The following is a 14378-nucleotide window of genomic DNA, read 5'->3' as shown; positions in this document are numbered from 1 at the left end:
CTTGAAAGAAGATACCTAAAGCTGTCCCAATTTCAGGATTTAAAGATAGGCATGTGTACATATGTATCCCACTAGGAGAGTAGGTACAAAAAAATAGAAAAATATCAAATCGTATCAATACAGTAAACACATTGAGCATATAGAGTAACATGAGAAGAAAAGAATAAAAATATTAAAATCAGCTACAAGAAAATCAATAAAATGTCAGGAGTAAGTCCTTATGTATCACCTAAATAATAGCCTTAAATTTAGATAGACTATATTCTCCAAGTTAAATATATGTATACACTGAAGGTATTAAAGCATAACTCAACAATATGCTGCTTGCAGTAGACTTGCCTCACCAGTAAAGATACAGAAAGACTAAATTAAACAGATGGAAATGTCATTCTAAGCAAAAGTAAATCTAAAGTGAACAGGGGTTCACCTGAATAAAATAGACTTAAGGGAAAGAACTAAGAAAAGTGATGATAAATGATCAAGGGAATCAATTCAACAAGAAAATAAAATGATTGTAAATCTATATGCACCTAATGTTGGAACACTCACTTTACAAAACAGGTACTATTAGATCCAAAAGGAGATAAGCTCCAATACAATGAAAGTTGGGGCACTTAGCAACCCATTTTTATCAATGGACAGAAAATTCAGACTAAAAAGTGAACAGAGAAATATCAGGTTAAACTATATTATACATTATTTAGATTAATGGGCACAGAACATTCGATCTAGCAGCTGCAGAATATTTTTCATCACTGCATGGAATTTTTTCTAGAATAAATCATATATTAAGCCTTAAAAATGTCTTAACAAGTTTTTAAAAATTGAAATTATATCCTGTATCTTTTCTAATCACAATACAACAAAACTAGAAGACAATCAATATGAAAATTTCAAAATTACGCAAATAAATGTTGACTGAAAAACACACTCTGGAACAAACAATGAGTCATTATAGAAATTGAAATGGAAATAAAAGTATTTCTCAAAGCAAATGAAAATGGAAAAACAACATACCAAAATTATGGGATACAAAAAAGTAGCACTAAAAGAAAGAATATAGTAAGCTCCTACAAACAAAAAAGAATGATTTCAAATAAAGAACTTACAATGCTTCTCAAGAGTTTAGAAAATGAAAACAAACCAAACTCAAAATTAGTAGAAGGAAAGTAATAACAAAGATTAGTGAAATAAAAAGAAATAATGACTAGGGGCTGGAGTTGTGGCTCAGTGGTAGAGCACTTGCCTAGCATGTGTGAGGCACTAGGTTCAATTCTCAACACCACATATAAATAAATAAAATAAAGTTATTAAAAAAGAATGACTAAAAATAATACAGAAGATCAATGGAATAAGTGTTGACTTTTAGAAAATATATAGATTGATAAACCTTTAACTGGACTAACCAAAAAAAGAAGTTCAAATTATACAAATCAGAATTGAAAAAGGATACTGTATAACCAATACCACAGAAATACCTATGTTCATTGGGGATTATTAAAAAAACCATATTCAAACATACTGGAAGAACCATAAGAAATGGATTAATTTGGAAGAATTTGAATGGATGAACACATACAACCTACCAAAATTGAACAATGAGAACATTAAACCTAATAGATCAAATACAAGTAAGGCAGTCCTAAATTGTAAAGCCCAGGGTTGGGTGACTTCACTGCTGAATTTTACCAAACTTAAAGATAAACTAACACCAATTCTTAAATAATTCCAAATAATTGAAAGAATTCCAAACTCATTATGTGAGCCAGAATCGCTGCTACAATAAAAAAGTATAATGTAGGCCAATATCTCTGAAAAACATATATGCAAAATTTCCCTCCAAAATACTAACACATCAAATCAATAGCATATCAAAAAGATTTAGTCATTGTGATCAAGTTGATTTTATCTCAGAGATGAAAGAATAGTTCACATATGAAAATAGATAATGCATCACATCAAGTTCTGACAAATGAGATACAGAAGGATCATACCTCAACATAGCAAAGGCTATAGATGACATATACACATCGCCATCACATTGAATATACAAAAACTGAAAACATGTCCCATAAGATCAGGAATGAGAAAAGGGTGTACACTCTCATCTCTCCTATTCAATGTAGTACTAGAAGTTTTAGCCAGAGAAAGCAGGCAGACAAAAGAAAGAAAATGTATATGAATAGAAAGAGATGAAGTAAAATTATCCATTTTAAGATGATATGATTCTATTCATAGAAAAACATAAAGACTCCACCAAAGGCTATTAGAACTGATAAAATAATTCAGAAAAGTAGCGTGAAACAAAATCAGCACTCAAACATTGGTAGTTGTCTATACATCAAAATTTGATGAGAAGAAATTGTGAAAGCAATCTGATTCATAGTATCTATGATAATAAAACACCTAGGAATAAACTTATCTGATGAAGTGAAATATATTTATAATGAAAATTACAAAACACTGATAAAACATAGTGAAGACACAAAAGAAACACCTGCTGTGCTTACAGATTGGAAAAATTGATATCAAAATGTCCATAATACTCAGAGTAATGTATAGGTCAATGCAATCCTCATTAAAATGCCAATAACATTCTTCACAGAACTAAAAGAAAATCCTAAAATTCATGTGGAAGAACAAAGACCCTCAGTAATCTGAGACAAATGAACCAAAATAATCTTGAGAAAAATGAACAAAGCTGGAGGCAACACAATACCCATTTCAAGATATACTGCAGAGCCATGGTAACCAACCAGCATGGTTTTGGCATGAAACCAGATACATAGATACATGGAACAAAATAGAGACCCCGAAATAAATCCATGCATCTATATCCAACTAATTCTTGCCAAAGATGCCAAAAATGTACATCAGAGAAAGGATAACCTCTTCAAGAGTGGTTCTGGAAAAATTGAATATCCACATGCAAAAGACTGAAACTTGACCCCTATCTTCACTCTGTAAAGAAGTATCAACCCAAACAGGATCAAAAATCTAAATTTATGACCTGAATCTCTAAAAACATTAAAGGGAAACAGAGGAAAAACATTTCAAAACATTGGCCCAGGTGATGACTTTTTGATAGGACCTTAAATGTACAGAAATAACGAACCCATAAAAATCCTACACCTCCAAAGTCAAAACAAGGCTAAATACAAATGGGGGAAGAAAATAATAAAAATGAAAAAAATGAATTACATGTGTGTATAATGCATATATAATAAATATAGTACTATAGTACTCTATGGTCTGTATAATATATGTGCGTATTCAACCCAAACAATGTACTGAGAAAAAACACATCACACCACATCATACACACACACATACACACACACACACACACACACACACACACAGAATGGAAAAATAAGAAAAAAAAAAAAAAAAAAATCTTAAAGGAAAATGAAAAATGAAGTGCTTGTTTCTACTGAGGTGGTCAAAATTATTGACAGAGATAGATGTTCACTGCCTATGCTGTTGCACCCTTCTATGTATTTCTTTTTTGGCTATATACCCTTTTTTTTTTAATCAATGGGAAGTGGTTGTTGAATCCAGCCTCTATTTCTCACCAAGCTTCCAGTTGTTGTGTCTTGGAACCAAGCCGATTTCAGCTTACTGTCTCACAGTATAGGGTAGGACAGACTGGGGAGTACTGACAATTGGACAGTCTGAGTTGCTGCACTCCCAGAGTGGGTCTGAAGCAGAGTTCTAAATAGGATGTTCCGGGGTTAATTCTGATTGTCCTTTGGAACTTTGACAGGTGGCATTATTCCAGAAAGAGTAGATTACATCCCCTGTTACTGGACAAATGCCAATCTCTTATACATGTCTGTTTCTCAGGGACCTCCTGAAAATTTCACTCATAGGGTGGCTGAACTAACCCCTCATATCTCATATAAAAGTGCCATGGGTGTGGATTTCCCTAGTTCTGATCTGGAGTGCAATGCATCTGTCTGACAGTTTTTAGGTCTCTCCCTATCTATTGTTTGGGCACCCACAAAGAGATCACAAGTCTCTCTCCCCTTAGAATCCCCAGTCACAACCCCCTGAGCACAATCCTCTCTGTGACTTTTTCAGTCCTGTTGGACAAGGCACACTATTGGAGCTCACATCAGGCATCAAATGTTTGCTAGAATGGGCTGGCAATGCTTTTTATGAACTCCCAGGCTCCTGTCACTGAAGGCTGCCATATGCCACTTGAAAATGCCTCCCATCTCAACCTTCGGCTTGCTGGAAAAAAATTTAGAGAATTTCTCCATCATTGGCTTGTATGTTGTCTCTGAGTCAGTTAAGATCAGTTTCCCTCTATTCCACAGGTTCTCCTGTGCCAAATTTATTCAGAGTGCTTTCTATCACTTTCTGGCTGTGTTACCCTTCCACTCTGTAGTGAACTTGTAGTACTGACACCACTGTGCCATCAAAGCTGATGTGTCTCATTATATCTTGTTCTGTGTTCAAAGCTTCTGAGTTTCTGTGTCTTCATGATTATTTTATGTCCAATATTGAATTTGGTGAATTCCCTGAGTTCCTTGCTAAAAGTAATACTCCTACTGCTTTAATTTTGAGCTGTGGAACTACTGGAATCTAATCTGCCATCATGTCTCTTCCCAGAAACGTTTTTAAAGGTATATGCTATTTTAAAAAAATTAGTTGTAGATGGACATAATAACTTTATTTTATTTATTTATTTTTATGTTGTCTTGAGGATTGAACCCAGTGCCTCACATGTGTTAGGCAATGTTCTACAACTGAGCCCCCAGACCCCGGAAACTTTTTAATTTGATATAATTCCATTTATCAATTCTCACAATTATTTCCTGAGCAATTAGAATCCTGCTCTGGAAGTTGTTTTCTATGCCTGTATCTTGAAGTGTTTCCTGTATGTTTTCCTCTAGTAGTTACAGATTTTTAGGTCTTCCACTATGGTCTTGATTCATTATGTGTGGGAGACAGGGATCAAATTTTAATCTTCAACAAATGGAAATTCAATACTTCCCACCACCATTTGTTGAAGAGTCTGTTTTTCTGCAATATATGTTTTTGGCTAGCTTTTTGAGAGTCTGATCGTTTTAGATGTGTGGGTTTATTCCCAGGTTCTCTATTCGTTTCACTGGCCTATTTGTCTGTCTTTATGCCAATACCAAGCTGTTTTTGTAACAATGGCTCTATAGTATGTTTTGAATTCAGGTATTGTGATGCTTCTGATACAGTTATTTTTCAGGATTGCTTTGGTAATTCAGGGTCTTTATGCTTCAATATGAATTTTAAGATTTTTTTCCAGTTTTCTGAAGAATGTCATTTTTATTTTGATTTGAATTGTATTCAATCTATAGATTGTATTAGTAGGTTGGTCATTTTAAGGATATTAGTTGTCACAATCAATTAACATGGATGTCTTTTCCTCTTTTAGTGTCTTCTTCAATTTATTTCTTCCATGTTTTATATTTTTCATTGCAGAGGTCTTTCACTTTTGTTAGTTTTTTTAAGGGTTTTGTGTTTTTGAGGTTTTGTTTTTAGGTATGGAATTGTTTTCCTGATTTTTCCTCAGGGAATCTGTTGTTGTTGTATGAAAAACTGACAAATTTTTGCATACTGATTTTGTTTTTAAATTGCTACTTTACTGAATGTGTTTGTCAGTTCTAAGACTTTTGGTGGTCTCTTTGGAGAATATATCATCTGCTAACAGGAGTTCTTTGACTTTCCTTCCTATGTGTATCCCTTGAATTTCTTTCTCTTGCTTGATTGCTTTGGGTAAGATCTCTATTATCTTACTGAATAATAGTTGTGATAGTGGTCACACTTATTGTGTTCCTGCTTTTAGAGAAAATGCTTTCAACTTTTTCCCATTCCGTTTCATGTTGTCAGTGTGTTTGTCAAATGTAATCTTTATTATGTTGAAATATGATCCTTCCATACCTTCTTTATTCAGGTTTTTTTCATGAAGACATTCTGAATATCATTGAAGCATTTTAGGCACCTACTGAGATAATAATGTGATTTTACACTTTATTGTATTCATGTTGTTCATTATGTTTATTGACTTGGAAAGTTGAATCAACCTTGAATCACAGGAATGAAACTATTTTGATCACAGCATATGATATTTTTAATGTGTTATGAATTTAGTATGGACATATTGAGGACTTTTGCATTGATGTTCTTCAAGGATATTGGTCAATAGTTTATTTTTTCTCATATCCTAATCAAGTTTTGGTAGCAGTTTAAGTTTCAGGAATGAATTTGAAAGTACTCCTTCTTTTTATATGTTATGGAATAGTTTCAAGATTATTGACATTAATTCTTCTTTAAATGCCTGGTAAAAATCACCTATGAATTCATTTAGTCCTGGGATAATTTTTTGCTGGGAGACTTTTATTAGTGCTTTATATTTATACATAATATTGGGATTCATTTTGGCATGGTTACACAAACAGAATATAATTTGCTTCAGTTTAGTTCCCAGATTTCCTCTTTATCTTCCCTTCTCCCTCCCCTGTACCCCTTCTTCTATTCAACTAGTCTGTTTTCTACTTATTTATAGACTTTTGAAAAATCTGTACTAGATAGATATACATAAAGGTGAAATACAGTGTGGTATATTCATATATGTACATAGAAAAATTCACTCAATTTCATTCCACTCTTCCTCCCTTTTACCAGGGAAGGAGAGATGGGAGACTTTTTTATTAAAATTTTAGTCTCATTGCTTATTATTAATCTATTTAGGTTTTTTTTTAAGGTCACACAGCCAACAGTTTTAATACAAAACAAGAAAGACAAGGTCAACCAGGTCGGACCTCCAAAATGCTGTTATCTTTGTTTTTTGAGGGGGCGGTGGCACTGGGGATTCAACTCAGGGCACTCGACCACTGAGCCACATCCCAGCCTTATTTTGCATTTTGTTTAGAGACAGGGTCTCACTGAATTGCTTATGGCCTTGCTTTTGCTTGGGCTGGCTTTGAACTCGTGATTCTCCTGCCTCAGCCTCCCAAGTCACTGGGATTATAGCCATGCACCACTGTACCTAGCCCAAGTGCTGCATCTTAACTCTACCTGATAGGCTAGGACTTGGCACACAAGGGGCTATAGAATGCCCCTGCTGAACAGTGTTTCTGAATTGAGGTGGAGCTAGATGGACAGCAGGCCCTTGCTAACAAATCTCTAATGATGATGCCTAAATAGGTGCGAGGGTAGAGGCCAGGGCCTGCCAGGGTGTGGGACCAGCTTCCCTACCATGAGGAGAGTCTGCAATGACTGGAGCTTTCGAAGGAGAAGGTGTACTAAGTTTCAGGCAGCTAATGGGGCTTGAGGAAGGCAGGGGCTAAGACAGGTCTGACTGACCTCAGTGGTCTGAGTAAGTCACATGGCAGTTCTAGGCTCCGATGTTCTGTAATTCTGGTGACCTGAGAACAGGCACAGTCCCACTTCTACCCTCTCATTGGTCCCCTTTCTGCCAGCTTGTCCCATCCATCTGTCCTGGTATGACAGTACATCAGAGCAAGAAACAGGTCAGGCAGGAGGCAGATGCCAAGCTTCCCCTGGCTATATGTTCAATGTATTCCTTCCCTGTTCTCAGGGAGTCCCATTCCAGTGAGGGCCAGGCAGCACTGAATTCCTTCTCCAGACCCTGGGAAAAGTTATCATTGAGGAAAAGCAGCTGACCATGGGGTAGAAAGTGGGTAAGGATGCCTTCAATGCGGTCAGCCTGCAGCAGGAGGTTGGTGCCAGGGGTCGGCAGCTGGAGGTGGTCAAGGAGGCAGGACAGAAGCCGGAGGGTACTCTCAACCAGCAGCAGGTTCTCATGGGCATCCAGCACCAGGGCAAAGCCTAATGAAAGCATGCCCTGCCACACCACTGTTCTCAGCTCCTGGAAAGGGTCCTCCTGCTGCCAGGGGGAAGGCCTCTCATGGGCCTCCTGTAGGTGCACAGACTCATCTGAGGATTGAGACTGCATGTCTGCTGGGGGTCGGCCGGATGCTGCTGCTTCAGCTGTCACATTGACTCCACCTGCCTGGCCACCGCCAAAATCTGCTCCTTGCGGAGAAGCTGTTCCTCTCTTCACCATGTGATCGGGATCATCAGGTGATTTCTCAGCACCAAAGACACGGAGTAGAGCACTCAACAAAGGCCAGTATCCTCCACATTTGGGCCCTCAAGGTAGAACGAGGAAGGCATGGACCATGGCTCTGTGGTGGGTGCTACAGGAAAGCCAAAGATGTCACTGCTTCCCACAACCATGTAGCACAATGCACTTTGGGGGTTGTAGTTCCTCATTCCAATCAGCCTGGCGTCAACGGTTTTCAGTTCTGTATGTGCTGCCCTGCAGTAGGAGGACGCTGTCGTTGAGGCGTAGCATTCAGTCTTTCCTCCGGGTGGTGGACCTTCTAACCCGGCATCCGACGCAACAGTGGGCATACAATGGCAGACTCGCGATCCGGTGCGCCTCCTATTTAGGCATTTTATGTCCTCTTGGTTCAATTTTGGTACAATCATATGTGTCTAAAAATTTATCAACTCTAGATTTTTCTATTTTTGGCATATATTTTTTGAGATATGCCTTAATGATCCTAAATTTTAGTGGCATCTGTTGTAATATCAATTCTCCCCATAATTTATGTGGATATTCTCTTTTTATGGTTAGTTTGGATAAGGGTTTATCATTCTGCTCTTCTTTCAAAGACCAACTCTATTTCATTGATCCTCTGTATTATACTGGTAGTATTCTGTTTACCAATTTTTCCACTGAATTTATGATTTCTTTCCTTGCTAGTGATTGTTGATTGTGATTTATTCTTGCTTGTCCCAGTCTTTGAGAAGCTCATTAATTTTAGATATCATTTGAGATCTTTTTGCTTTCTAATATAAACTTCCCTTTTTTTACTGTTTTCGATTTGTGTTTCATAGATTCTATAGGTTTTGTTTCATTTCATTTTGTTCTAGGAATTTTTAAAATTTCTCCTTGAATTCTTCAAAAGTATATTGTTGAATATTCACATATTTGAATATTTTCATAGTTTCTCTGACTGACGATTTCCAGCTTCCAGTTTCATTTTCATTCTGTTATGAAACTTATAGAAACAGGAAATTCTTTTATTTTTAGTATTTGTTAATATTTACGTTTATGGACTAAAATGTGATTTATTCTGAAATAAGTTTTGCGTACTGATGATAGAATGTGTAATCTGTAGTTGTTGGATGAACTATCCTGTACATATCTGTTTAGTCCATTTGAATGGCATAGTTCAATTTAACTCTGATGTTTATTGACTTTTTGTCTAGAAGATCTATCTATTAGGAGTGGAGTATTGAAATATTCCGCCATTATTTCATCAAGGTCTATCTTTCTTTTAAGTCCTATAGTGTTTATTTTATAAATTGTGTGCTCCATTGTTAACTGCATATGTATTTATATCATATCTTCTTTTTGTATTTAGTCTATATTTTAATTTTTAAAATATTTTAATTTAGAGCATTATATTTATTCATAGTATCTGGGTTCCTTTGACATAAATTATACATACAAGGAATTTAATTATTAATCCCAATTCTCCTACCCCTTTCCTTCCTGTCTTGTTCTCCCTTTTCTCTCTTCTACTTGTTGCTCTTTCCTTTCACATCTTTATTTATTTTTGAACAATCATATATTATTGATTAGTGGTTTTCTCTTTACCAATTTGTAGTGAAATTCTTTATCTCTTTGACCAATTTTGGCTTGCAGTCTGTTTTGTAAGATATAATATAGCCAATACTTTTGAATCCATTTGATTATATATCATTCTCCATTTTTTCACCTTCCATCTCTGTAAGTCTTTACTGGTAAGTGACTGTTTTGCAAACAGTGGGTTTTTTTAATTACACAGCTAGGCACAAATTTTAATTAAAACTTCAGATAACTTTTATTCAAGTATATTGTGAAGGAAATGTACTAGCTCCGTCATTGTGGTTACTTTTCTTTATGTTGTTTTGAGAATTTTATATTAATTTCCCCTTAATCTTATAGATTTGAATGATTTACTGAAAGAATGATGTTTGATTCTTCCTATTCTCATTTTCTTAGCTACTTTTCCAGGTGCTTTTTTTCTGTGCTTTTGTGATTTATCTTGCTTTCAAATCTGAGTATAGGATATCTGTTGAGTATCTTCTGCAATTTTGCTTCAGTGGTATGCATTCTTTTAGTGTATACTTATCTTGGGGGATCTTTATTTCTTCTTTATTTCTGAAAGGATAACTTTGTAATCTAGGTTTAGTTATTTTACTTTCTGGGACTATAATCTGTCATTCAATTTCCTCCTGACATTTAGAGTTTTTTTTTCCTAAGAAATCAGGTGTTATTCTGATGAGCTATCCATTATAAGGGACTTTGCATTATCTCTTGCAGCTTTTCGTTTCCTTTCTTTGATCTGTATTTGGGAAGTTTACTTATAGAGAGTTTCATTTCTGGTCACGTATTTTTGGAATTCTAAATGCTTCCTATACCTGGATGTCCATACTTTCCCAAGACTTTGGAAGTCTTCAGCTATTAGTTCACTGAAAATATTTTCTATGCCACTATCCTGTATCTCTGTTCCTCCACTTATACCTATGATTCACATGTGGAAGTTTACAGAAAAAAAGGGAAAAGGAAACAAATGGTTGGTGGACCTCATAAGAAGCACAGAGTCAATAGTGGAAAGGAACTGGGGAATGGGAGGATAGAATGGAGAGGGAAAATGCTGGGGAGGAATATGACCTAATTATATTGTGTACATGGTTGAATATGTAATAACAAATCCCATATTATGGACAACTGTGATGTGCTAATGAAAATGTGGAAAGATGAAAAAAATGAAAACTAAAAATTTGGTAAATATATGAAACAATGAAGGAAACAAAGTCACAAAGTACAGAAAAAAACAAAAACAAAAGAACAAGTCAAATAATCTTCCTTGCCAAGGGTATTCAATATGGAATCACTTCTTTCTGAGGTCTGTAATTTTTAGACTACCTGTCATCATGGGGTTTTTTGTCTCAGATGGAGTCTGGTTTGTTACCTCTCAGCTCTAGTTCAAAAAGCTGACCTAAATAGTGCAGTCTGTAGTCTGGGCTTTGTCCCACATTTTCCACTGGTGTGGGCTAGGTCAACACAGACAAGTGATTTTTTTACAAAAGTGCAAAGGTAATACTGTGGAGAAAGGAAAGTCTTTCAAAGAATGATCCTGGGACATAACAGAAATGTTAACCCATATCTTGAATCATATACAAAAATTAAGTGAAAGTGGATTGTAGGCCTAAACATTAAAGATAAATGTAAAAATTTCTGGAAGAAAACATAGGAGAAAATAGTTGGGTCTATAGATGGAACATGAACTTATTTGATAGAGTACATAAAGAAATAATCCATTAAAATACTGATGGATGACTGGGGTTTGAGCTCAGTGGTAGAGTGCTTGCCTAGTATGTGGTAGGCACTGGGTTTGATCCCAGCACCACATAAAAATAAGTAAATAAATAAAGGTATTGTTTCCATCTACCACTAAAATACATATGAAGATGTACTGAATTTCTTTTCAACATTTAAAGCTTCTGTAATTAAGGAACATTTTAAAAGATATTTTACTTGTAGATGGACAAGATAGCTTTATGTTATATTTTTATGTGGTGCTGATAATTGAACCCAGTGCCTCACACAATGCTAGGCAAGTGCTCTACCACTGAGCCACAATCCCAGCCCTTAAGGAATGTTTTTTAAATATATATTTTAGTTGTTTATGGATCTTTATTTTATTTATTTATATGCAGTGCTGAGACTCAAACCCAGTGCCTTACACATGCTAGGCAAGTGCTCTACCACTCTCTACAATGCTGTCCATAAGGAACACTTTTAAAAGAATTGAACAGAGAGGACTCAGTTTGAGAAAACATCTTTGCAAAGCAAATGCTTGATGAAGGCCTGCATTTAGAAAATATAAAGAATACTCAAAATTCACAATTAGTAAGCAAAAATCCAATCAAACAATGGCAAAATATTGAATATAGATACTTTACCCAAGAAGCATATGGTGGGCAATGAACCCACGAAGAGGTACTCAGCAATGTGAGTCATTAGGAAAATGCAAGTTAAAACTACAAGGAGAACTGGGGCTATGGCTCAGTTGATAGAGTGCTTGTGTCACATGCACAAGGCCCTGGTTCAACTCCCAGCACTGCGCACACACACACACACACACACACACACACACACAAAAGAAAAAAAAAAAACAAAAACTGTAAGGAGATACTGTTTTATACCACTAGAATGGTCATAATATTGTTTTAGAAAGACAAGAACAGTATTATTGAGATGGGTTGCTGAGCCTGCCTGCCCCCCACACTGAGTATGAAGGCCGGTAGCTGAGGCTGCCTGCCTGTCCCCCTACTGCTGAAGGACACTGCGCCTGCCTCTGTGCTGACTCAGCACACCTTCGCTGGGGCTACCCCAACTTCTTGGAGGCTGGTGCAGGCATTCTGAATTATTCCTGAGGGCGTGGCCACCATCATTGGCAGGGCGGCTCCCTTCCTGAGACACCTACAGGAGACTAGAGGCCCTTCAAGAGGTACCTCTATTTACTCACTTACATCCTACAACCCTTCCCCTTCCTCTTGTTCACAACTAGAAATACTGTAAATAGTAATCAAACTCATCCTATTCATTACAATAATGATAAAGGTCTTTATAGGGGCTATCTGGTTCAGGGCTGCATTTTCTCTGCATTGGGTGCTACTGGTATTGATCTCCCCTTCAAAGGAGAGGTAGTGGGAAAACTGCAGGGTCATAATAAGCCTGCAGAGGGGGAACTTCAGTATCTCTGATCTTCACTGCTAGAGGGGAATATATAGAAACAATATGGAAAAACAAACAGGGGAAGAACGTGTCCCTACAAACCACAATGCTATTGTGATAGAATCCAATGACATCATAGCAGTAGAAATGACAGAAAAAGGTTTAGAATCTGCATACTTAAAATGATCCATGAAGCAAAAGATGAGATAAGAGAGCAAATGCAGGCAGTGCATGACCATTCTAGTAAAGAGTTAAAAGACCAAATGCAGGAAGCAAAAGAACACTTCAATAAGAGATAGAGATTCTGGTAAAAAAAACCAAACACATATACTTGAAATGAAAGAAAAGACAAGTCAAAATAAAAAACTCGATAGAAAGTATCACCAATCGAAATAGATCTCATGGAAGACAGAATCTCAGACAATGAAGACAAAGTATTTAATCTTGAAAATAAAGTTGAACAAACTGAGATGTTAAAAGTCATGAACAGAAACTTCAAGAATTGTGGGATATCATGAAAGACTGAATTAAGAATTATTGTTATTGAGGAAGGCAGAGATACAAACCAAAGGAATGAACAACCTGTTCAACAAAATAATATCAGAAAATTTCCCAAACCTGAAGAATGAAATGGAAAATCAATTACAAGAGGTGTACAGAACACCAGGTGCACAAAATTACAACAGATCCACACCAAGACACATTATAGTGAAAATACCTCATATACAAAATAAAGATAGGATTTTAAAGGCCGTGAGAGAAAAGCGTCAAATTACATATAAGGGGAAGCCAATAAGATATCAGCAGATTTCTCAGCCCAGACACTAAAAGCAAGAAGGGCCTGGAACAATATATGTCAAGCTCTGAAGGAACACAGGTGCCAACCAAGAATCCTATACCGAGCAAAACTAACCTTCAGATTTGACAATGAAATAAAATTTTTCCATGATAAACAAAAGTTAAATGAATTTACAAATAGAAAGCCTGCTCTATAGAACATTCTCAGCAAAATATTTTGTGAGGAGGAATCAACAATACAAGTCAGCATAGGGAGGAACTACCCTAAAGGAAAGCCAATCAAAGGAGAAACCAAGTCAAGTTAAAAACCAAAAAATAAGCCAAAATGACCAGGAATACAAATCATATCACAATAATAACCCTGAATGTTAATGGCCTAAACTCAATAATCAAAAGACATAGACTGGCAGATTGGATTAAAAAGAAAGACCCAACAATATGCTGCCTTCAAAAGACTCATCTCATAGAAAAAGACGTCCACAGACTAAAGGTAAAAGGTGGGAAAAACATACCATGCACATGGACCCAGTAAAAAAGCAGGGGTCTCCATCCTCATATCAGATAAAGTGGACTCCAAACCTAAGTTAGTCAGAAGGGCTGAAATCAATGAAATTGAAACAAGAGAAACAATTCAAAAAATTGACAAAACAAAAAGTTGGTTCTTTGAAAAAGTAAACAAAATTGATAAACTCCTAGCCACACTAACGAAGAAAGGAGAGAGAAAACTCAAATTACTAGAATACGTGATGAAAAAGGAAAGATCATGACAGACACC

The 14378-nt window shown here is 36.1% G+C and overlaps 1 pseudogene; it reads right to left on the bottom strand.

The window, feature by feature from the left end:
- Positions 1-7498: 7498 nt before the first annotated feature.
- On the bottom strand, positions 7499-8188 carry LOC124971475 (AP-5 complex subunit sigma-1-like; annotated as a pseudogene).
- Positions 8189-14378: the final 6190 nt, after the last annotated feature.

Source organism: Sciurus carolinensis, chromosome X (assembly GCF_902686445.1).
Source record: "Sciurus carolinensis chromosome X, mSciCar1.2, whole genome shotgun sequence".
Classification (NCBI taxonomy): domain Eukaryota; kingdom Metazoa; phylum Chordata; class Mammalia; order Rodentia; family Sciuridae; genus Sciurus; species Sciurus carolinensis.
Note: the sequence above shows the minus strand (reverse complement) of the source record. Positions and strands in the feature narration are given on the sequence as shown.